General features: G+C 43.6%; 1 non-coding gene across 1 annotated transcript; it reads left to right on the top strand.

Moving 5' to 3' along the window:
- The first annotated feature begins 14,213 nt into the window (after positions 1-14,213).
- Positions 14,214-14,320, top strand: LOC122432173. The gene has a single exon (XR_006266777.1). It is a non-coding gene; the product is annotated as a U6 spliceosomal RNA (small nuclear RNA).
- The last annotated feature ends 11,157 nt before the right edge of the window (positions 14,321-25,477 follow it).

The raw sequence follows: 25,477 nt of genomic DNA, 5'->3' as shown, positions 1-25,477 counted from the left end.
ATCATCACTTCATTCCTTTGTTGCTGACTAGTATTCCATGATGTGGATATACCACATTTTGTCTTCCACTCACCAGTTTGTGGACCACTTTTTGGCTATTATGAATAATGCTGCTATGAGTGTGATTTCTGTGTGGACATGTTCTCATTTTCCTTGGGTAGGTTCTCAGGATTGAAATCCATGATAAGATTTGTGGTAAGTTTCTGTTTAACTTTATTTATTGTTTGCAAAAATACAAGTAGAATAGATCATTTTCCCCAGATATGATTGGCCTTTCTCTTTCCCTCCATGCCCCCATGTCAAGAAAAGTATCCTTTCTGTCATTGAACATATCTGTACAGAGTTGTTGCTTTAATTTAGACTCTTTGGAATGTGTGACTCAGTGCTTTTAGTTTTAATTTGTTTTGAGATAATTCCTATAACACAAAATTCACCACTTTAAAGTGTACAGTTCCATGGTTTTTAAATATTCACTATGTTGTTCGATCATCACACTATCTAATTCTATAATATTTCTATCACTGCCTCCCATAGAGACCCCCTACCTATTAGCCATCAGTCCCAATTCTTCTCTCACCCCAGACCCTGAGAAATCCTAATCTAGCTTCTTTATACATGGATTTGTTTATTTCAGAAAGTTTTAAAAATTTATTTATTGTTTAATTGAAGGATAATTGGTTTACAGAATTTTCTTGTTTCTCTCAAACCTCAACTTGAATCAGCCATAGGCATCAGAAATTTCATAAATATGTAATCATACAATATGTGGCTTTATATGTCTGTCTTCTTTCACTTAGCCTAATAGGTCTGGCTTTTTAAAAAAACATCCTATATCACTTCACATTTCCATCAGCGGACTATGAGGGCCCCAGTTCCTTTGGATTGTGTTTTAACGATTACCATTCCGTCCATGAGGTCGCAAGAGTCCAACACGACCTAATAACTAAACAACAATTCTTGTTATTCTTATGAAATTGAAACAGAAGCGATGTGCCTGACTCAGCAGTAAACATGTCCCTCTGAGTGGTGTCCACATGGCGGGGAGCGTGAACAATGAGCTGGGGGAAGGGGACTTATCCTAAGTCAATGGCAACTTTGTTCTGGGCTTTCTGGACACTCGGGAGCACTGCAATCTCATTTCTTCAGGAAAAGAGCTTCTCCAGTCCTTCCCACATTCTGGACTAAAGAGGGGAAACAAATGGGACCCTGGCTAATTTGGGACATTTAAAAACACAATGTGAAATAATATCAAACACGTGGTCCAAAGTGCCTCTTCTCCTCCTTCCTTCCTTCTTCCTTCCTCACCCTCTCCCTCCCTCCTTCTCTCCCTTTCCTTCTTCCTTTCTTTCTTCTTCTTCTTTTTTATAAAAAATCCTGGAAGGAATGAATTGTGCTTCCCAACGAAGTCTGCAAAAGTGAGTTTTGTGATTGACTTGATTGTAGGAGCTAGTCGACAGAAAGTTTGCAGTTCTGAGAACCACACAGCTCAACCCTATAACCAGGGCTGTCAATGGAACCAGCCCTGCCATGCATATCTTAGGAAAATTGAGGCAAGCAGCACAGAGCTGTAGGAAAGAAGAATTCTGGGTTAGCAGCCAGAATCTGTTTGGGGGCTGGTTTCCTCGGGCGCATTGGGAAGTTCCTTCACTCAACGTCATTGCTGCTGAAGTAAGTTCTGATCAAAGTTGGAAAAACAAATACAACACAGCAGAGGGAGGAAGAATGTTAAAACTGTGGTTTTTTACACAAAAATGGAAAAATGGACAAACAAAAGTGTCAGGCCAAAATTTATTTCTTAAGTCTTCTGTTTGGAGCCCTACACAGACAAGTTGGATGGATTTCCTTATAGGTTGAAAGAACAAATATCTCTGATGCAAAAACACAATGTCAGTGTCCCTTCTTCCAGGGACAAACTCACATCCCCTTCTCAGCGCTTGGCTATTGCCTATCAGCTACTGAGGGTTTGTTTCTGGAGGACGGTCCAGGGCTGGCCCTCCTTCTATCACTGTTTCCCTTTTTTATATATTCTGTAGGCTTGGGCAGATAAAGAAGTTTGAGGGACTTCCCTGGTGATCCAGTGGTAAGTCTCCAAGTTCCCAGTGCAGGGGCCCTGGGTTCGATCCCTGGTCAGGGAAGTAGATCCCATGTGCCACAATCAGGAGTTCACATGCCACAATGCAAGAGTGAAGATCCTACTTGCCACAACTGACCAAATAAATAAGTAAATAAATCTATATTAAAAGAAAAAAAACCTTTTGAGAATATGCTCAATAACTCAGTGTAACAACAGATGGATTAAACATCTGTTACACAACAGTTAACAACAGATGGATTAAAATAATTATAATTATTCAGAAGGCTACTTTCTCTGGGAAAGGGAGCTTGCCCTTCTCAAATAATTATGTTTTATACATGCAGTTTGAAAGTTTGTACCTCTCCAGGAATTTTATGGGCACCTACCCCCTAATGATAACACATAATGATTTGCAGAAACATTTCCATGTGTGTGAGGGGAAAAAAAAGATGAGTTTTAAGGTTCCAAGTTTGGCAATTTTTAATTGTGTTCTGATGGCTTGCTGTCTTGAACATCAATACTTCAGCATCTCCCAAGTCCTGTATTTCAGGGATTCATATCATGAAAGGTGGATAATGGCATCTGGTTCAGTTTCTATTTCTTTAATCAATATTCTTCCCCGTGGCTAGTGGTATCTGGTTTGATTTTTATTTTGTTAAATCAGTACTCTTTCCTGTGTTATGGAACATTTGAGAGCTTTTAGGAGCACATGGAGTGATCACGCACAACATTTAGTGGAAATCAGATGAATGCTCTGTTGAGTGAACTGTCTACAGGGTTTATTATTTGGTTAAACAGCTGTTTTTTTTTTTCTTATTTATCACCTGTATTGTTTCATCTATCCTCACAATTGATTGCTGATTAAAGGCCAAGCATAAGAAACCCTGACATTGAAACATATGCCACAAACTAATAAAGGATATAAAATAACAATTCTGCAAATTTGCCTCAGACTGATCTTCTTTCTACCCCCTTGTATTCATTCTATCCTGTTGCATTTACCCAATCCAAATTCTCATACAGCATAATGGAGTTCCTAGTACTTGAAAAATTAATATGCAAAAAAAATAGTGACATTCATGTCTTACCTTTTCTATTTACTGGGAAGAAAGAGTATCTACACTTAGATGGCTTTATATTCAGAGAAAGTCTCCTGTTAGCTGCTTGGAACTTTCTAATTTTGTTATCCAGATATAAAACACAAAATTAAAACAGTAAACCAATAGATTCTTAAAAAATTTTTGATTTTGCCCTGGGTCTTTATCACGGCACTCTGGCTTTTCACTAGTTGCCCCACTGGCATGTGGGATTTTAGTTACCTAACCAGGGATGGAACCCGGGTCCCCTATGTTGGGAGGCAGAGTCCCAACCACTGGACCACCAAGGGAGATCCCCCGCCCCCGCCAATAGATTTTTAATGTTCAAAAATTAACCTTCAAACAATTTTGAGAATGGTTTTGTCCATTTTTGATGGCATACACACTCTTGCTTTAGTACTTCATTGTAGAACATGCTTGATCCCCAAACCAGACTCAACATAACATGTCATTTAATTTATTTGTTTAAAATTAGGATTTTTTTCCACACAGTTAAGAAAATTAGATTCTGCCATTTGTTAGATTTTTAAAAGTAGAGTTTTGCCTTTATATAATATGAAAATTATCTCAGTACCTTAAAGTAAAATGACAGTATATCAATGAGATGTTGATCTAAAATAAAGTATTTTAAAATTAAAATTATTTCTTTATTATATATGATGCAAAAATGATGAATTATTTAATTACTAAGAAATGGGACAAATATATGAATAGTTAATAGAATGCATTAAATGAAAATTTTAACTTTATAACCTATAACCTATAATTATATTTTTAACAAGCTATAAATATATTGCTGTTATTTGTTGTTCAGTCACTAAATCATGTCCAACTCTTTGCAACCCCATGAACTGCAGCACGCCAGTCTTCCCTATCCTTCACTATCTCCCAGAGTTTGCTCAAAGTCACATCCATTGAGTTGGTGATGCCATCCAATCATCTCATCTTCTGTCACCTTCTCCTCTTGCCCTCAATCTTTCCCAGAATCAGGATCTCTTCCAACGAGTCAGCTCTTCGCATCAGGTGACTGAAGTACTGGAGCTTCAGCTTCAGCATCAGCCCTTCCAATGAGTATTCAGGGTTGATTTCCTTTAGGATTGACTGGTTTGATCTGCTCTCAGTCCAAGGGACTCTCAAGAGTCTTCTCCAGCATCACAATTCAAAAGTATCAATCCTTCGGTGCTCAGTCTTCTTAATGGTCCAACTCTCACATCATATAAATATATACGAGACTAGACATAGATGTAGATAGAAAGGTACAGATCTAAAGGAAGTACTTTTGAATGAAAATCCCTTGTGAATACATAGTTTATGTTTGATGGGGAAAAATGAAAGAGAAGGAGAGAAGCGTGAAATACTGGCAGGAAAAATCCTTTGTTATAACATAAAACCATTAGTTCACATGTCTCCTTTCAGAAAATTTACCTCTTTTCTGGGCGGTTCCACCCACTTCCCCAAGAGTATGGGGTATAAGCCACTGTTCCAAATACCTTGCTCTTTTTTTTCCAGGACAAATTCCTATTTGAGAATTTAAGAGTTTGGTGGTAACTGATAACTTCTCCAGACCTTTCAAGAGTCAAGAGAAGAGGCCTGAATATTGGTTGGTTTTCCCTGTCTCACACTAGCTTTTTCTTTCTTCCATCACTTTCCAGAGTCTGAGTCACATGGGCAAGCAAGCCAAATATTTCCGGAGTCAGACAAGCCACCGATATGCATGCATCACCAGAAAGCTAACAGCTGTCTTTGACATACAGGCAAAGGTGTCCAGCGCTGGCATGGAACTTGGGCTGGTTTCCTGACATGAATCTCTTGACACACTTCTTGACTCTCAGATCGATTTTTCTTTTCCCTAGTCTCTGGGTTCCACAGTTTGGGAGTTAGCTTCCTGCTTACATTTGCCCAGAATAAATAGCTGTTCGCTAGGCAGTCATTATGCAAGTATCAAGTTCATTCCCTAATCCACAGACCTGCGTCAGTCCCCAGACGTCTGGTCCACAAGAGGAAACAGATGCTATCTCAATCTAGTTTCTGTGAGATCAGAAGCAATCATTTCAGTTCCTCTCTGGTTTCCTGAGACAACCTTCTCCATGCTTCTGTTACAAAGCCTGCCTCAACTTTTGCATGGCTAGCTCTAAGATCTCTTTATGGGTGCAGTGAACCCTGAATTGTTGTTCCTTTAAGCAATGGAAAAAGGAGAATTGTTCCTAAAAGCAATTCAAGCTCCTAAGGTCTTAGAAACATGCCTCTTTGGAAAATGAGCAGTGCTTTCTAGAACTTTGCAAGGAAGTTGCATCTTTTTAAATCCACAGGCTTGCTGCATGTGTCATGGTGCCCTGCTGCTGAAAAATCATGACTGAATCAATTTTATATGGTTCTGGGGTCCCTTTGCTTTGCTAGCTGGCTCTTGGAGAATTTCCCTAGCTTTTGAAAGATGTATTATAGCCAAGGAGAGAAATAAAGAAGGACTCAAGAGTGGGAACATCATAGGAGCACTGAAAATCACTTATATATAAAAAAGGATACATGTAGTTCCAAAGTGACTGCAAAAGCCAGATATTACTCTTGAAATTGATTATATGGTTAAACATGTATGACAATAACCTGAGTGTAGAACATGTACTTGCCTATTTTATTTTTTTATATTATAATCTTCTTTGCAAAACTGTAGGGTCTGTGAGAGATTTTTATTTCTTTACTATGTATTATTGTGTCCTATATGTGATAGATTCTCAGTAAGCAAAACTGGACAGTGAGGCAAAAAATTGTGGCCTAGTCAAAATTTAAAAATTTTTTTGATCATGCAAAGAAATAAATATAAATACTAGTATAATTACAGACATTGATTTATTTTCCAGGGCACTATCAAAGGTATATCATAAAACTTTAAGCTAAATGCCCAAAGACAATTAATAGAAAACAAAGGAGCACAAATGCAAAACATAAAATTCGTGATGAGAAACCAAGTTTTTCAACCAGGTAAATAAATGTAAATGAGTAAAGTTGTCCTATGAAAAGATAACTTTCATATTAATTTTAAAGTCTGTTATTTATTTCTGTTTAATGTCTGACAAATAAATTTTCTTTGTATAAAAGAAGTCATTCAAAAATAGCTACCATTATAACATCAGAAGCCATGAACATAGTGAAAGAGTGTTGGGAGTGGTGAAATTTAAAAATGTCTATGAAGACTTTCCCAGTGGTCCAGTGGTTAAGAATCTGCCTTCCAGGGGACACAGGTTCCATCCCTTGTTCTGGAAGGGCCCACATGCTATGGAGCAACTAAGCCCATAAGGCCACCACAATGAGAAGCCCATGTACTAAAACAAAGAGTAGCTCCCACTTTCCACAACTAGAGAGAAGCCCATGCACAGCAACAAAGACCCAGTACAACCATAAATTAATTAATTAACTTTGAGAAATCTCTATGAATAACACAATCATTCATTACATCCAAAAAAGATTGAAAGCTTGAGGATAGAAAGGTATCACAGTCATATACTTTTGGAAATACTACCTTCACCTGTAAGTATATTTGGAGTAATAGCTATTTTATATGCACCAGAGATTCATAATAAATATTAAATTACCCCAAAGGCACAAATGAAACATTAACATAAGTATGAAAGTAATTTTATGTAAGGTTAAAAATCTAGTTTAAGATGTTTCAAATATATAGAGCTGTAGACTAATGCATTATATCCTCTGAGTTGAGGTGGAAATATAATTAGGGTTAGAGGCATGAAAGAACGTATGACCTATGTTAGATTTTTCTTAAATGCAGTGGGAGTTTTGTGAAGTTTTAAGTATAGGGAGACGTGTAATTAAGTTTGCCATATAAAAGGATCACTCTATTAGTCACACCAAGAATGAAGGCACTCTAGAAGTATCCTAGAAGCCAGTTAAGAAGCTAAGACAAGCTTTCAGGAGAGAAAAAATGGTGGCCTGCAGAAGGTGATGCAATGGAGAAAGAGAGAGGAAAATACATTTGAGAAGTATTTAGAAGGTAGAATGGATAAGACTTGGGGATTGATTGTGTGGATGAACATGGCAGGGTGTATTTCCAAAGATGGATGCAATAATGTTTCCCATCCAGATCAAGAGATGGAGCCTGTCTCCACGTTCTTAACTCTGGGTGAGTCCTGAGACTACTCTCTCTAACCAATAGAACATGGAAGAAGTAACACTGTGCCATTTCCCAGGGTAGCGTTCAACCAGCCTGGTATCTTCCACTTCCTGTCTCTTAGAACCCCCAGGTAAGAAGTGTGACTACCCAAAGAACAAGTCGTGAGAAGCCCAAGGCCGTGGAGAGGTCCTGGAAGATGAGATGGCATGTGAAGAGAAAGAGACGGAGGAGTACTGAGGTGTCCCACACTGTGAGGGACAAAGACATCTTCAAAGTTGGTCCCCTACCCTAGATGTCCCAGCTGAAGCACATAGCTCAGAGATGAGCCAGCTAGCCAAGCCCTTCATGCATTCTGGATCCCCAAAATCATGAGTCAAATACATTGCTGTTTTTAGCCCCTATATATTGAGAGTCATTTGTTATGCACCAACGGAAAACCAGAACAGTGAATGAGAGGGAAAAGAATAATAGGAATGCCAGGTTTGTAGGATTTGTGGTGATGCCTTTCTTGGAGATGGAAGATGGTCGGAAAGATGATGAAGTCAGCTGAGTTCAATTCATCAGTGAGAAACCCTTGTAGAGTTCTCGTGGGTGAATATATTGTTGGTACAGTGAGCAGAGTGAGACTGGAACAACACAGAATCTCTAAGAAATCAACACTTCAGAGAGGGGAAAATGAAAAACCTTGTTAAAAACGTCGTGAAGTAGAAGCCATTCGAGTGGAGATTCAGAAGTCAAGGGCAGGAAAGGGTCTCAAGAAAGAAGGAAAGGTGAATAATGCCATAGGCTGAAGAGAGCATGTCTTACATGAACCCAAATTGCTCAATGGATCAGCAAGAGGAGCTTAGGGAAGTGATGGGAGAGAAGAGTAGACTGCAGTTTCTTCGGGAGTGGGAGATAGGTGAGGATACGAACACAGGGAATACAAATGCTATTTAAGACGAATTTGACTATACAAGAGAAGAAAAACGGGGCTCCATCTCTGTCAATGACAGAGGCTGATTTAACAATGCTGTTTTTTTTCTCTTAAGTTGAGGGAGACAAACTTTTTTCCCTTTAAAAAAGTGATACTTGGGACAGTTGTGTCTGCTATTGTTCAACTGTCCTCTGGCTTCTTGCATTGCTGTGAGAGGTCCTAGTGTCTCCGGCCCTAAGCCTTCCTTGGGTGGGATTCGTTTTGCTTCTTCCTGGCTCCCCCCTGCAGCCTCCTCATCTTTCTCCTATCTCCTTTCTTTTCTATCTGCTTTCCATTAAAAAAAAAAAAAATGCAGTACTGTATAGCACAGGGAACTATACTCAATATTTTGTAACCTATAAGGGAGAAGAATCTGAAAAAAAAGATATATACGTATGCTGAAATTAACACAACACTGTACATGAACTATACAACTTTTTAAAAAATTGGAAAAAAAAACCAGCTGCCAAAGTGTGAAGTGTAATTTGAAAAAGACTGTAAACTGAATCATTGTGCTGTACATCTGAAACTAACACAACGTTGTAAATCAAGCATTCTTCAAAAAATTTTTTTAATAGATTGATGAATTCATTACTTTAAAAAAATTATAAAATTTTAAAAAACAACATTAATTCCTGAGTCTACTGTTATTTCTTCTAAAATTCTCTTTGTTGGTTTACGCCTTTTGAAGAACATGCTTTTTACTGTGGATTTTTAATGAAGAGAGATAAAAATATGTTCCATTTGTCTTGTCTCTTTGGAATTCCTTGCCTGTGGAATATTAGTAACATTAATAACACCTCTTCTTTGGCCAGATGGCCTTCACTAGCGGTTCAGATGATAAAGAATCCATCTGCAATGTGGGAGACCCGAGTTTGATCTCTGGGTTGGGAAGATCCTCTGGAGAAGGGAACAGCTACCCACTCCAGTATTTTGGCCTGGAGAATTCCATGGACAGAGGAATCTGGCAGGCTACAATCCATGGGGTTGCAAAGAGTTGGACACAACTGAGCGACTTTCACTTTTGGCCAGAAAGGAAATAATCATACCTTCCCCAAAGCTTAAAGGTCAGATTATAAAAGCTTATAGGTCTTATAGCTTTTGTCCCTTGCCCCAACAGCAATGGACAAGGAGAGATGAAAGCAGAGATAAGAGATATGGTGGGTTTTGTCCGCAGGCTCAGTGGGACTGGGCTCTGCCCTGGAAATGAGGCGCAGTGGTGAGCCAGGGGCTTCTTTTCCTCACGGTCCCCTGGTACTGGCAGCTGCCCAGTGGCAACCGCCAACGTGGGGACAGTTGGTGGCAACGAGGAAGAGGGCTTGAGCCAGATGTCCTTCCTTCCTGACCTTGTGTCATCCCCTCCCTGAACTAGGGAGCCTAGCAAACTCAGGCTGAGACAGCATCATTCTTGTTGAGTGTGAGATCCTCCAGGCTTCCTAAAAAGCCTCAGGACGACTGAGGGCCAACCTGGAAGGAGGTGGGGACTAGGGGCCCAGAGTAGGAAGGAGACAGAGATGAGAAGAGGGTAGGAGATGGGTGATGGCGGCTGGAGTTGGCCTCTCTTGTGCTTGAAGCCTGAGAGGCCTGATTAGAAATGACATCTCTGAGGGCTTCCCAGGTCCCAGGTGGCTCAGTGGTAAAGAATCCGCCTGCCAATGCAGGCGACGTGGGTTTGATCCCTGATCCAGGAAGATCCCACAAAAAACAAGCAAAAAAGAAAGAAAGAAATAACATCTTTCAAGTATCCTAAAAGTTGGCAGAAATCATTTTGGGGTTAGTATGGCCTGAATGTTCTGAAGGCTCCTGGCCTCCACTCCAGAAGGTGGAAAGGCTGCAATAAAGTTTTCAAAGGGACAGGGAGCGGTTATTCTGAGCAGGGCCTTTCTCAGATGCTGTGTGGGTGAGTGCTTCTGCCGTGCCTTCCACTGAGGCACACAGATGTAGAGAAGGAATTTGTCACTGCTGGATATATATATATTCTCTCTCTCTTTCTATATATACATATATGTAATGGAAAAATCAGATTCTTTTCCATTATAGGTTATTAGAAGATAATCAAAGGAATCAATCCTGAATATCCTTTGGAAGAACTGGTGCTGAAGCTGAAGCTTCAATACTTTGGCCACCTAATGCGAAGAGCCAGCTCAATGGAAAAGACCCTGATACTGGGAAAGATTGAAAGCAGGAGGAAGAGGGGGCAACAGAGAAAGAGATGGTTAGATGGCATCATTGACTCAAGGGACATGAGTTTGAGCACGCTCCGGGAGATGGTGAAGGACAGGGGAGCCTGGCGTGTTCCAGTCCATGGGATCACAAAGTGCTGGACACTAAGCAGCTGAACAACAACAGAAGATATTGAATATAGTTCCCTGTGTTAGACAGTAGGTCTTTGTTGTTTAAATATTTTTATATAGTAGTATGTATGTTAATCCAAAACTCCTAATTTATCTCACCCCCTACTCCACTATCCGCTTTGGTAACCATGAGTTTGTTTTCCATGTCTTGGCAGTCTTAAAGACTCAGTCCCACATAATCTTGATGGGAATTATAAATTAAATCCTTCGTAATACAACAGAGATACAAGTTAAAGATTGGGCTTCCTTTAAAAAATCCGTTTAGTTTGTGGATTCTGCTTCTTTGAACATGACTTCTTATCTCCTTGGGTTTGAGATTCATCAATGTTGGCTGAGTTCTCCCAGAACTCCTGTCATGGGGATATTAGGCAGAATGAAACTTTGCAGTGTTCCAGGCAACACAGGCAGAAAAAGTGAAAAAATTAGGACAACACCCACGAGGTGGTCATGGGCTCCATCCTCAAATGACAAGGATCATGTGTTTCCTCACATGTGTGGGTCAGCGGAAACAACTCATAAGACCCTTCATGTTCATCCTGCTTAGGGCTGAGCCTGCGGGACAGGTCTTGGAAGAGGAACACGCAGAGCCTAAAACTACCCCCCCTGTAAATACAGGGACCCTTGGCTGGAAGTTGGACAGCTCTTCAGACTTCCGAGCTCTGCGGTGGTCCCTTGGTGTTTCTGGGTGCTAGCCTATATCTGGGCTGCAGCTGAACTATTATTCTTGCTTCTCTCTTCAGAGGGAGCCTAAAATAGGAATTTCTGCAGAGGGGGAAGGAAATGTCTGTGTGTGAGGGGGTTAGTGGAATGAGTACGTGCTGTCTTTTATTATAGGAGGCTATATGGTACAGAGGTTTTTTGTTTGTTTTTTGGACTCGTGGCATGTGGGATCTTAGTTCGCAACCAGGAATGAAACCTGTGCTCCTGCATTGAAATAGAAGTATTAACCACTGGACCACCAGGGAATTCCAGGCATAGAGGTTAAATCACCAACCTTGAAACCAGACTTCCTGGACTCGGATCCTGGCTCTGTTCCTAACTAGCTTTGTGACCTTGGGCAACTTACTTAATCTCTCTGTGTACCTATTTCCTTATCTATAAAATAGTGATAATAATCATGTTACTCTCAATGGATTGATGTCAATATTAAATGACTAGCATATGTAAAATATATAAAATACAAGCACTAAAAAAAAAGTTTGCTATTAATATTACTACTATCCATGCCTTCAGCTGCAGTTGCATCACTACCACTAGAGGGCGTTGTTAGCCTTAGGGGGCCTGACTGCTACTGCTACTGCTAAGTCACTTCAGTCGTGTGAGACCCCGTCCCTGGGATTCTCCAGGCAAGGACACTGGAGTGGGTTGCCATTTCCTTCTCCAATGCATAAAAGTGAAAAGTGAAAGTGAAGTCGCTCAGTCATGTCTGACTCTTCGCGACCCCATGGACTGCAGCCTACCAGGCTCCTCCGTCCATGGGATTTTCCAGGCAAGAGTACTGGAGTGGGGTGCCATTGTCTTTTCCATCACACCTTAATTGTGGGCACAGGATCCCTGGACTCGAGGGAGCCCAGCACTGATGCAGCCCCTGCTCCACTCCTCATCTGAATAAGAAGAATTTGTTGTTGGAAAAGCAACCAGCCAAAGTCTAGAAAAAGGGCAGGCCACAGAACGAACCTGAAATTCAGAGTTGTCATGGTAAGCATGAGCTGGAGTCTAGGGAAAATAGGAAGATGCCAACAAGGGTAACTGTTAAACCCTGGCCTTAGAGAGTAGTATGCCTTTATCTCAGGCCGATATCTGGAGCCAGGAGAGAAGGGGAATCAGTAGGAAGGCCCTGTGGGTTCAGTGTGAGGAAAGAGAACTAAGGCTTTAAGCCTGCATGAGGGCAGGTGGAGACCAAAGAAGGGCCTTAACATCTAAAGGGTCAGGGTGGAGTACTGAAATGAGATACGAAGCTGGGGCCTGAAGGTAGGAACAGAGCAATCAGGTTCAGGGGGAATGTTCTGGAAGGAGCAACTATAAGAGGCCTGCAGCCAGAACCCTGGGTAGGTGGGGAGTTCCTAGGGCCCCTGGGGCTCCTTCCTCGGCTTCCTCCTCCTCCCCATGTATGTGACCCATGCTGAGTACCTACCTGCTGCTTAGGGAGATTTGCCGCAGCTGTCTCTCTCTAGGGAAAAGCCATTCTGCAGCTTGAAGAGGCCGTGGACCACTGTTACTTCTCTTCTTATCACTTCATTCGCTTCACCCTTTGCAGAAATCTATCTGGTTCACACCCGCTAGCTCTAGATGCATAGCGGTTTCCACAGCCCATGGCTCCCATCCCAGTGAGATTTCATCAACGTCTGTTTCCTGGACTGCCTTGTCCTTGCCCTGGCGTTCTTGCACCCTGCAATGCCTGGGTATCTGCAGCCTCCTCCATGGGTATGTGTGAGTGTGATGTATGGAGTTGCTGAGATGGAAGACAGCACTCCAAGTGGGACTGAGATGGAACACTTCGCTCACCAAGCAGTGGGTCCCTGAGCACACTGATCTTATTTATAGAAACAAAGAAAAGTGACATTTCTCACATCTGAGTGTCAAGCGCTGCCATTGGTTACACTGATTTCCAAAAACTGCCGTGATCAGAGGGGAGCACTTTGTGGTCTGATTTGCAAGGCCCTTCTAGAAGGTTCCCACTGCCCTCCCGAATAGCTGCCCCACCACCTCATCTGTCAGGCATTTTTGTCATTAACATTATTCCTATTTGGGGGCGATTTCCTTAGTGTGTGGAAACCTTCACCACCTCTTACTTGACGTGCAAAGAGCTGGACCGAGAGCAGTGCTCACTGGGGAACTCTGCTGTTTGTGGTTTCGTCTCTCTTTGGTGAAACAGCCACACCAGGGGCCAGTTTTCCCCTGTATTTTCTCAATTGTTGCTCAAGGCACATGGTGCAGGGGTGTGCAGCTCCCTCCTGGGCCCCTGCCTCCCCTGGGGCCCCAGAGTCTCCTGACCACTGATGATCCGCAGCAGCAGAGCTGATGCAGGCCTGGAGGGTCCAGAGTCCCCCTCAGACCGCCTGGGCCTCCTGACCTCTCTCTTCCATCTAAGAGTTTCCTCTTTGGTTTTTCTTGGATAGTCTATCCCCCTTTTCAGGCAGTGGAATCATGAGCTGCCTGTTGGAAACTTCCTTCCAACAGTTTGCTCTCTGTCTACATGCTCAAGTCAGACGTCTCAGCATCATTTCTGATTCTGCCATTCTCCTCATCCTCCACCTCCAGTCCATCAGCTAGGCCTGTCAGTTCTGTCTTCATAAGGCATCCCAATGCACAATGAGCACACCTTATTTTATACCCAGAAAGATACAAACGTGCTTTTGTGTGTGCTGATGTATGCACACCTGTAGGCATACACACCTGTAGGCATGCACACAAAGGGTAGTTTGTATGTTGGCAGCTTTTCTTTTTTTCTTTTGACTGTACCAAGTGCCATGACCAAGTGGCATGCAGGCTCTTAGCTCCCTGACCAGGGATCAAACTTATGCCCCCTGTAGTGGAAGCACAGAGCCCTAACCACTGGATGGCCAAGGAAGTCCCAGTAGGTTTTCTCTTTTAAAAAAGCTAGAGAATGGTGCTTGCTCCGGCAGCACATATACTAAAATTGGAACGATACAGAGAAGATTAGCATGGCCCCTGCGCAAGGATGACATGCAAATTCGTGAAGCATTCCATATTTTTTTGGACTCTGTGGGAGAAGGCAAGGGTGGGATGTTTCGAGAGAACAGCATCGAAACATGTATATTATCAAGGGTGAAACAGATCACCAGCCCAGGTTGGATGCATGAGACAAGTGCTCGGGCCTGGTGCACTGGGAAGACCCCGAGGGATCGGGTAGAGAGGGAGGTGGGAGGGGGGATTGGGATGGCGAATACATGTAAATCCATGGCTGATTCATGTCAATGTATTAGCAAAAACCAAAGTAATTAGCCTCCAACTGATAAAAATAAATGAAAAAAATAAAAAATAAATAAAAATAATTAAAAAAATTTAAAAAGCTAGAGAATGTAAAAAGTGGAGGGTAAGGGTTTGATGGGATGAGAACAAGAGTTTAGGCCTCAGAGTATGAACAGAAGATGAAAAATAACTTGAGTTTTAAAATACACTGTATTTTATAACACAAGTAAACTTATATACAAAACAGAAACAGACTCACAGATGTAGAGAACAAACTTATGGTTAGCGAAAGTGAAAAGTGAAGGAGGGGAGGGATAAATTAGGAGTATGGAATTAACAGATACATACTACTATATATAAAATAACAGCGGTTTACTGTATAGCACAGGGAACTATACTCAACATTTTAAGGGAAAAGAATCTTTATATATATATATATATATATATATACACACACATATATATATATATGTATGTACGTATAACTGAATCACTTTGTTGTACACCTGAAACTAACACAACTTTGCAAATCAACTATACTTCAATAACAAAAATTGAAATAAAAAAACACTGTGTTTTCCACTCCTACTCTGCCACATGAAAAATCTTTTGCAAATTGATATGTGTAGTCTGAGTGTATGCATACATCCCAGTTTGTTTGTTTTATTTTTTGTTCGCCACACAATGAAGCTTGTGGGAATCTTAGTTCCCCAACCAAGAAATGAACCCAGGTCTCCTGCAGTGGCAGCTCAGAGTCCTAACCCCTGGACTGCCAGAGAATTCCCCATCCCAGTATTACATGAAATGATTTGGCACAGTTATAGCAGTCTTCCTACAGGCCCATAAGTGGCAGGGCAGAGCTCTGCCAGATGCCGTTCATCTCAGGTAAACTGGTGGCTCAGATAGTGATAAACAGGCCAACCAGGAGGCAGGAGACTGACGGATAATGAGGGCTTGTTCTTGAGTCTGTAACTCAGCGGTTTTTCTCCAAAGGCTGGGGTAACTCAGTGCACAAGCAAATGCCCTGGTATTGTAAGTGTCAGATGCCAGATTCTGGTTGGCATGAACACGTTTCCCACCTGCTGGGAACTGGGGAGACCAGATGGCTGCCTCAGCTTCCACACAGATGTTGGTTTCCCATCCCTGGAAAGAACTCAGTGAGATCTCCCCTCCCTCTTCAACCCCCTCAGTGTTCTAAAGGGACACAGAAATGGTAATAAGAAAGTAAGGCTTTGGAGTCTCATTTCCTGGTTGAAATTTCCAGCTCTGCCATGTACTGACTGGTGACTTTGGGTTAACTATCCAACTTTTCCAAGCCTGTTGGGACTTCTCTTGCAGTCCCATGGTTAAGACTGCTTGCTGCCAATGCAGGGGGTACAGGTTCCGTCCCTGGTAAGGGAGCTGAGATCCCATATGCAGTGTGGCATGGCCAAAAGATAAAAAATTAAAATTGAGCCTGTTTTTTCTCTTGAAAGATAAAGAAATAATATTATGTGCCTTGTGAAACTGTTACAAGCATCAAATGAGATAATGAAGATAACACATTTGATTGAATGCTTGGTCAAACAAAATGATGCTCAATACCTTGAAGCTGTGATGATCACCTTGGCAAGGATGTGGGTATGGCAAAACACTGGTTGCTCCAGATCCTGAGTAACAAAGGGGAGGAAAGAGTTCTGGGGTGGTGCAATTGCACCTGGGACAGCAAAGGACCTCAATTACGGTGTCATCATGGTGCTGGGGAATTGTGTCCCACGGTAGGCGGGGATACAGAAGGAGCGGCATCCCTGAGGCTTCAAGCTGCTCAGACTCCACCTCCATCCCAGATTTCAGGGCACTCCAGGTTTACTGGCTTCCCTGGTGGCCCAGGCAGTAAAAAATCTGTCTGCAATGCAGAAGACCTGGGTTCAGTCCCTGGGCTGGGAAGATCCCCTGGAGAAGGGAATGGCTACCCACTCCAGTATTCTGGCCTGGAGAATCCCATAGACAGAGGAGCCTGATGGGCTGCAGCCCATGGGGTCACAGAGTCTGACATGAGTGAGTGACTAACACCAATACTAGCAATGGGGAAGTATACATTTCCAGAAAAGTCATAGTGAAAAATCAGCCTCAAGAAGTCGACCCTGGTGGTCTAAAATTAACTTTTTCCCCCAAAGAGAGCCCCAGGGCCAGAAGAAAGAGGAGAAGTAAGAGTCTGGGCCCCAGTGCTCGGGGCCTGGTTCTTTCATCTCGGCTCCCACTGCCCAAAGGGGTTCATGGCTCATCTTCGTGGGACAAATGGGCTGGAGAGGAAAAGATGAAGGGCTCCCCAGGCTAGGACTACTCAGAGGACAGGGAAGTGACTTCGTCAGTCTGGGACTTTGTCAACCTGAGTCACTTTAGCTGCCCACCTGGCAGAGAAAACAGGCAGGAAGAGAAACCAAACAGGGTGCCAGGGAGGAAGTTCAGGGCCTATGGTTGGCGACGCTGCTGGTTTTACACCATCAGGGCTAATAAGCAGCTGCGTTTATGAGGCTTCCACCCTTTGATAGCCTTGGCACAAGCCACATCTCCCACAGATGGGGAGAGGGCCTTGCCTAAGGTCAATTCAGAGTCAGGGTTAGCATCTGTGGAGCTGCTCCTTCACCAGTAGGGCCCACAAGAGGAAACCCCAACAGTACCCGCTCCTGCTGGATCCTTGGTGGGCTCTCAATAGCTAGCTGGTCCCCAAGCTCCCTGTCCCTCTTATCTTGTGGGCCCTCCCTTCCCCACTCCTGGCTCCATCAGACATCACCATCACTCATTCCATGCCCTGCTCAGAGCTTGACTTCGGGGGGAGGTCTTCCCAGCTTCCTCCCCAGAAGGCCAGCACACAGACCCTCTTCTCTTTGATGATTGTATTGTTCCACGTGAAAGGGAAATAGGATCACAAAACCAACACATTTAAGAGAGTTACCAAACTGAGAGCTTCTCTTTAATTTAAAAAGATACATGCACCCCTATGTTTATGGCAGCACTATTTACAACAGCCAAGACATGGAAATAACCTAAGTGTCCATTGACAGATGAGTGGATAAAGAAGATATGGTATGTGTATATGTGTGTGTGTGTGTGTGTGTGTGTGTGTGTGTGTGTGTGTGTACAATGGAATACTCCTCAGGCTTCCTTGGTGGCTCAGTGGTAAAGGATCCACCTGCCAATGCAGGAGACATGGGTTCGATGCCTGGGTCAGGAAGATCCCCTGGAGAAGGAAATAGCAACCCACTCCAGTATTCTTGCCTGGGAAATCCCATGGACATAAGAGTCTGGCAGGCTACGGTCCAGGGGGTCGCAAAAGAGTTGGGCTCAACTTCACGACTAAACACCAACAAAAACACTACTTAGCCATAAAAAAAGAAGGAAATAATGCCTTTTGCAGCAACTTGGATGGGCCTAGAGGTGAGTCAGAAAGAGAAAGATGAATATCATATGATACCACTTAATTGTGGAATCTATAATATGACACAAATGAACTTACAGAACAGACACAGACTCACAGAGGTCAGACTTGTGGTTGCCAAGGCGGAGGGAGGAGGGGCGGGATGAACTGGGAGCTCGGGATTAGTAGATGCAAACTGCCCTGTACAGAATGGATAAACAACAAGGTCCTACTGTCTTCAATAATCCTGTGATAAGTCGTAATGGAAAAGAATATGAAGAAGAAGGTCCATATGTATAACTGAGTCGCTGTGCTATACACCAGAAATTAACACAACGTTGTAAGTCAACTATACTTCAATACAATGAATTTAAAATGAAAATGAAAGTTTGGTATATGGAGCCAAAACTAAAAACTGCTCATTTTTACCATAAATGTGGTCCCTGATCGGAATTCGTTGATTCCGTCACCCATTCATTGAGTATTTACTGAGCACCCATTGTGTACCAGGGAGTGGCCGAGGCACTGTGGATTCAGCAGCAAACAAGTCAGACACTCACTGGCCTCTGCTCTCCTGGAGTTCCTGCCTCCTCTGAGTCAATCACATGATGGGGGTGAGGGTGAGGGGGTGAGGTATATGAGATGAGGGGATGCGAGGGGACGGGGTTGTGCCTCTGACGTCCAGATGCCATGAGCAAACTCACTAAGGGTAAGCTCTCAAGCCTACGTTTAGGCCAGAAGCAGGATTAGAGTCTGAACTGTTGACCTGGAGCAGCTGGAAGCCCTGAGGCCTTGGATGTCTAGTTGGTCCCAGTGGCTGAGGGAAGCCACAAGTCTGACCCAAAGGGGTGGTGACCTGGGTCAGGTCTCCGGGCTGCAAAGTGAGTCTGGGAATTAGGGAGAGGTCGGGCAGCGGGGGGAAAGTGCAGAGGAGGTGGCTATTAGTGGGTCAGGACTAGAGGAAGGCAAGGGTGCTGGGAGTTGTCAGAGTGGCAGGATATAGGGCGTTTAATGCTGGTCATGACAACAAAAACAGCATTTACCATCAAGCGTGTGAAGGGCTTCCTGTGTCTGTGCCAGGCAGCAAGCTAAACCCTTGACATCCCCAGTCCCACATTAAGTCGGGCTGGGCAGGGCAACAGCTCTGAAATATAGAAAGGAACTCACCAAACCTCACTTTCCTAGATCCCAGCCAAAAGTTAAGACCAAATGAGCCCACTTCTCCACCCTTTCCCCTTCAAGTTCTTCCTAAGGAAAATGACACTTCATCAGAAGTAAAGATGAAATGAAGGCAGATGAACAGTCTCCTCACCCCAGGTGGACAACTAGCTTCACTGAGCACTCACCTGTAAGCCTCACTCACTAACTGAGCCTCACTCACTCACTAAGTCTTTGTACATTCTAGGAACGGCCCGCTTTGGGCATCACCCTGCCAAAGGACACAGATTCAAGTGCCTCGGGCCAGACGGGTAATGTAAATGACTTTTTGTGAAGAAAAGCTGACCCCGGTCTTCAGAGCAAGAGAAAAATTCATGGGGACTGAGGCTATCTGGAGGATGAGAGTGAAAATTACTCATGCTTGTCTGATTCTTTGCGAGCCCATGGGCTATAGCCCGCCAGGCTCCTCTGTCCACAGAATTCTCCAGGCAAGAATACTGGAGTGGGTAGTCATCCCCTTCTCCAGGGGATCTTTCCAACTCAGGGATCAAATTCAGGTCTCCTGCATTGCAGGTGGATTCTTAACCGGCTGAGCCACCAGGGAAGCCCAAGAATACTGGAGTGGATAGCCTATCCCTTCTCCAGGGTATCTTCGCGACCCAGGAATGGAACCGGGGTCTCCTGTATTGCAGGCCAGTTGTTTGCAGGCCAATTCAACACGAAACCCAGTGGCCAGATGTTTTTTTTTTTTTTTGGTCCAGCAGAAAATAGCAATCAGATTGTAATAAGAAATTTCTAAGTTATTAAATGTTGACAATAAATACAAAAATCAACTCTATGGCTGATTCATATCAACGTATGACAAAACCCACTGAAATGCTGTGAAGTAATTAGCCTCCAACTAATAAAAAAAAATAAAAAATACACAAATAAATACAAAAATCAAAACAGACAAACAATACCTCTCTGCGACTTGCATTGTACAAAGCAAATCTTAGAGTTGGCTGCCCTGCCTTGCAACAATCGGAGATTTCAAAACTGAATTCGGAGTCCTTGGAACTGCTTCTCCAAACATGTTAAATCCTCTCACAGAGAGGGTAGTTCCTTCAGGCATTGTGTGAGCACCACTATTTCCAGAACTCTAAAGCAGCTTCACAATTGCTTTATCTGCTGACTCAGGGAGGGGGAAGGAACACGAGGGGAGGGGAGAAGATGAAAGGCTTGGGGGCGGGGGCGCTCTTGTGCTCTGGGCCTGCCTGCACCCTGGACACTTTATCTCATTTAATCCTCGCCGTTTGCGTGGTAGGTACTCTTCATACGTTCCAGAAGTGAAAACTTTCCTAAAGTCACTCAAGGCCAGAGCCTGTGGGAAGGAATCCTTGTTCTTTCCAGTACATTCTGTGGAATGGACTGTTGGGCATCTGAGCCTGCGGCCTCAGGGGAGCTGACGGAGCCAGCCTCTTGCTCTGTATGTCCCCACTGGCCTTGCTCACTGCTGCGGGCGCGGAAGCAGGCTGAGAGCGCCAGGCAGTGGGGTCAAAGGGATGGAACGAGCAGAGGGGTCGTCCACCAGCCCCGCTGCATCCTTGCTCCATCCACAAGCTTCCCTCACACACATCCATCAAACACTCGTTTTCTGCTCCTCGCTGTTCTTGGAAGACTGAGACCACCCAGAAGCAACTGAGCCTTTGCTTTCTCCCTGCAGAGAACATTCAGTCTAATAAGGGAGACCTGCCAGAAAACCCTGGGTTGAGGACATAGCTAAAGCAGCTTGTGGATTCCAAGTGCAAGGTGAGGTGACTCAGGCTTGCCCTCTCACGGAGACAGAATTGCAGGGAGCTGAATTGGAGAATTCTCTAGAAGTGACGAAGCTCAGAGCTGGGGGAAACCCTGTGAGTAGACATGTTGGATTTCCTCCCCAGGAAAGAGACCTGGAGGAGGGATCAGTGGGCGAGAACTGCTCACTGAGTGCCATTCAGATCCACACCTCTGAGACACTTTTCAGTAATAGAAATAAAAGGACAAAATGTATACATGATACAACCTGCGTGAACCTAGAAGACATGTTAAGTGAAAGAAAGCAGACACAAAAGATCACTTACTGAATAATTCTATTGATACAAAATGTCCAGAAAAGGCCAACCCATATATTCAGAAAGTAGATTCATGGTTTCCTGGGGATTAACTGTAAATGGGTATAAGAGATCTTTGGGGGGCTGATGGAAATGTTTAAAACTGGATTCTGCTGCTGCTTACCCATCTGGATAAAATTGCTGGTGAATTTTACAGTATCTAAACTTGTTTACACACACACACACACACACACACACACACTGTGGAGGAGTCGGAAACATTGCACCTTTGATACAAAGCCAAAGAGGAAATTAACTCAAAGAGATAGGATCTGTTTCCCAGAGGTGCTACTTTCTCGTCAAACCTGATTGGTCAGGATGACAACAGTTCATAACCTCAAATTCACAAAAGTGGTTTGGGGTAAAGACGCTGGAAGAAGGATGGTGAGTTTGGTTATAGCCTATGTGATTACCGGCAGGACCTGCAGGAAGGAAGCTGACCGAACCTCAGACTGAGGAAAATAACCCCATCCATGAACACATCACACTAGAGCTCTCCCTGGGTTTGCAATCCACAGTGGGTGGCTGACAGTGATTTCCATGGAGGAAAGGGTTGAGACTTTATCGTCATCACAGTGGTTCATTCCCAGACTCATCTGGGAATAAAATAGTTAAATCTTTCTTTGGAAGAAAGAATAAATAAGGAAGCCAAAAGGAGTGAGGCAGGGGAGAAGTGGTGGGAAAAAAAAGGATTCTGGATGATTTTAGTCTTCACTCATTTACTACGTATGTGACTTGATGAAAATGTCTCTTAACCCTTCTAAGCCTCAATTTCCTCATCCATAATCAAATCCATCTCAAAGTATTACCTTGAGGCTTAAATGAGGTCGTAAACTTCAAGCACTTAGTGTGATATCTCATAGACAGTGCTTCATTCATTTACTTCAACCAGCTAATATTTTTTGAGTATATACTGTGAGTTAGGCACTGAAGCAACACCAGCGGATACATAAACAATAACATAATTTCATAGGGGTAAGTGCTCTGAAAAAAGTACAGTGATAATGGAGTAGAGAGTAACTGAGTGGGGGGTGGGTAGGGCGGGGCAAGGAGTACATGATTTTAAATAGTGACAGCAGAGAAGAGACATCAGAGCAGAAATCTAAACAATGAGGGACTTTCCTGGCGGTCCAGTGGTCAAGACTTCACTTTCTAATGCAGAAGATGAGGGTTTGATCCGTGGTCTGGGAACTAAGATTGCACATGCCTCATGGCCAAAACACCAAAATCATAAAACAGAAACAATATTGTAACAAATTCAACAAAGACTTTTAAAATGGTCCACATCCAAAAAAAAAAAAATCTGAATAATGAGAAGGAGCCAACTAGCCAAGGCTCTGAGAAGAATATTCCAGACCGAGAGAAAAGCAAGCAGAAAGACCCTGAAATGAGAACTGAGTTTGGTCAGAGTCGGGACTAGAGTGAGGTGAGTGAGTCGATCCCTCTCAGGGTCAAACAACCGCATGATTAGATCTTGTCTTTGTTTTACATGTTGATATTTTGTTCATTATGAACTTTGGGGGCATCGACTTTCATTTGTTTTTTTTTAAGTTTTGCATTAACATAGATGCCATGCCTTAAATTTTGCCCCAAGGCGAGTGCCTCACCTCCCTTCCACCAGTCCTGACCCTAGGTGGAGAAAGAAACAGGAGGAAACGGAGCCAGTATTTGTGCTGATGTTACCACCGGTGTCCTTTTCTAAAACCAGCTTGAACATCTGGAAGTTTGGAAGGAAAGTTATGACCAGCCTAGACTGCATATTAAAAAGCAGAGACATTACTTTGCCAACAAAGGTCCGTCTGGTCAAGGCTATGGTTGTTTTTCCAGTGGTCATGTATGGATGTGAGAGTTGGACTGTGAAGAAAGCTGAGCACTGAAAAGTTGATGCTTTTGAACTGTAGTGTTGGAGAAGACTCTTGAGAGTCCCTTGGACTGCAAGGAGATCCAACCAGTCCATCCTGAAGGAGATAAGTCCTGGGTATTCATTGGAAAGACTGATGCTGAAGCTGAAACTCCAATACTTTGGCCACCTCTTGCGAAGAGTTGACTCATTGGAAAAGACCCTGATGCTGGGAGGGATTGGGGCAGGAGGAGAAGGGGACAACAGAGGATGAGATGGCTGGATGGCATCACCGACTCGATGGACATGAGTTTGAGTAAACTCCGGGAGTTTGTGATGGACAGGGAGGCCTGGCATGCTGAGATTCATGGGGTCGCAAAGAGTCGGACATGACTGAGCGACTGAACTGAACTGAACTAAGCTACCACCAGTTGGGATACTTTCGAACAGTTGGGATGGGCCGGTGGGCAAGGCTATTATGATTCTGTGATCATATGATTTAAGCACGAGGTTAGAGTTACGGTGAAACAATCTAATGATAAATAGCTCTGTTTTGCCGTGTTTGGAAAACTCAAAGCCCAGATTATACAGAGAGGCAGCTGCCAGATTTTGCTCAGATCCCCCCAATTCCAAGTCTACCAGCTTTCCCTCTCCTGACTCCTCTGAGGCCACATGTGTTAATGGCACCGTCTCCCCCAGATCGCTCTAGTAGGGAGACAATTCTGTGGCCCCTCCAGCCAGTCCCTCCCGGGGTCCAACACTGTGCTTCTGTCCTCTTCTCCAGCCCCAGGTGACCTCCATATTCTAGAGTTCTCTTGAGACTAAGCAGCTTTCTTCCCTCTTAGTTTGCATTTCAGGGCTCCTAGAAGCCTTTATGCAAATAAGCCACCAGTGGCCTGCCAGGTATGTTACTCTCTTTCCCTCCCCCGCTTGCCTCCCTTGCTTCCCCTCTCTCTCCTTTATCAGACATATTCTGTGACTACCTATATATGTGCATCACCATGAAGTTGAAAGATGCTTCCTTGGAAGAAAAGCTGTGTCAAACCTAGACAGCATATTCAAAAACAGACACATCACTTTGCCAACAAAGGTCCATATAGTCAAAGCTATGGTTTTCCAGTAGTCATGTATGGATATGAGAGTTGGATCCTAAAGAAGGTTGAACACTGAAGAATTGATGCTTTTGAATTGTGATGCTGGAGAATATTCTTGAGAGTCCCTTGGACAGGAGAACAAACCAGTCAATTCTAAAGGAAATCAACCCTTCCAATATTCATTGGAAGAATGGATGCTGAAGCTGAAGTTCCAATACTTTGGCCATCTGATGCGAAAGCTGACTCACTGGAAAAGACCCTGATGCTGGGAAAGATTGTAGGCAAAAGGAGAAGCGGGCAGCAGAGGCTGAGATGGTTGGATGGCATCACTGACTCAGTGGACATGAATTTGAGCAAATTCTGGGAGATAATGAAGGACAGGGAGGCCTGGTGTGCTGCAGTCCATGGGGTCACAAAGCATCAGACACAACTGAGCAACTGAACAATGACAACAAATGTGTGTCACCATACTGGGGATACAAGGATGAATAAGACAGACATGGCTACTCCCATATTGAGCTCTCGATCAAACAATGCTAATATCCTTGTCATGAAGAGGGAGGTGTGGTGTGCTGTAAATATTCATAGACCGGAAGGAAATGGCTAGAGCCACCTGTTAGTTTAAAATATGAGAATGAAGTTCACAGAAAGAAAAAGTAGTGTTTACACCACAGTCCTAGAACTCTGGTCTTCTCCTTTCCAGACCCATATACTCTTTAAGTCCTTCTACTGAATAATAAAGACCTCACTGTGGGCCCAGAGAATCTTTAAAGGGGAAGGAAGTAAAGGTGTGTGACGTAAAGCAGAGGGGTTTATTGGGAAGCATTCAGCTGATGGTCTTTCCCAGATGTCTGGCTAGTGCAGCCCTGGGCTCCCTCTTACTTCACTGTCCCGGGGATGGCCTGTCGGCAGGAGAGAGAATCCCAGTCCTGGCTGGGGCCTTCATGTGTCTTTTTTTTTTTTTTTTTCTTTTCATGCTTCCTGTGTAGACCTCACTTTGACGTGTAATGCCTAGTCTGCACCGTATTGATTATCTGGAAGCTGCTTCCGTTCCTTGGGGAGACCAGAAGTCTGTGACGGACACTAAAAGCACGGAGTGTGTCCCTATTAAGTCAAATAATTGATTTCTTTCTCTCTTTTTCTTTTTGGCTGTGTTGTGCAGCAGGTGGGATCTCAGTTTCCCAACCAGGGATGGAACCTGTGCCTCCTGCACGGGGAGCGTGGGGTCTTAACCACTGGACTGCCAGGAAAGTCCCTCAAATAATTTCTTAAACTCCGTAATCAGTCCATTCTCACGTGGGACATGCCCTCACCGCCGAA

The sequence above is a fragment of the Cervus canadensis genome, chromosome 30 (genome assembly GCF_019320065.1).
Source record: "Cervus canadensis isolate Bull #8, Minnesota chromosome 30, ASM1932006v1, whole genome shotgun sequence".
NCBI classification, from domain to species: Eukaryota; Metazoa; Chordata; class Mammalia; order Artiodactyla; family Cervidae; genus Cervus; species Cervus canadensis.
Note: the sequence above shows the minus strand (reverse complement) of the source record. Positions and strands in the feature narration are given on the sequence as shown.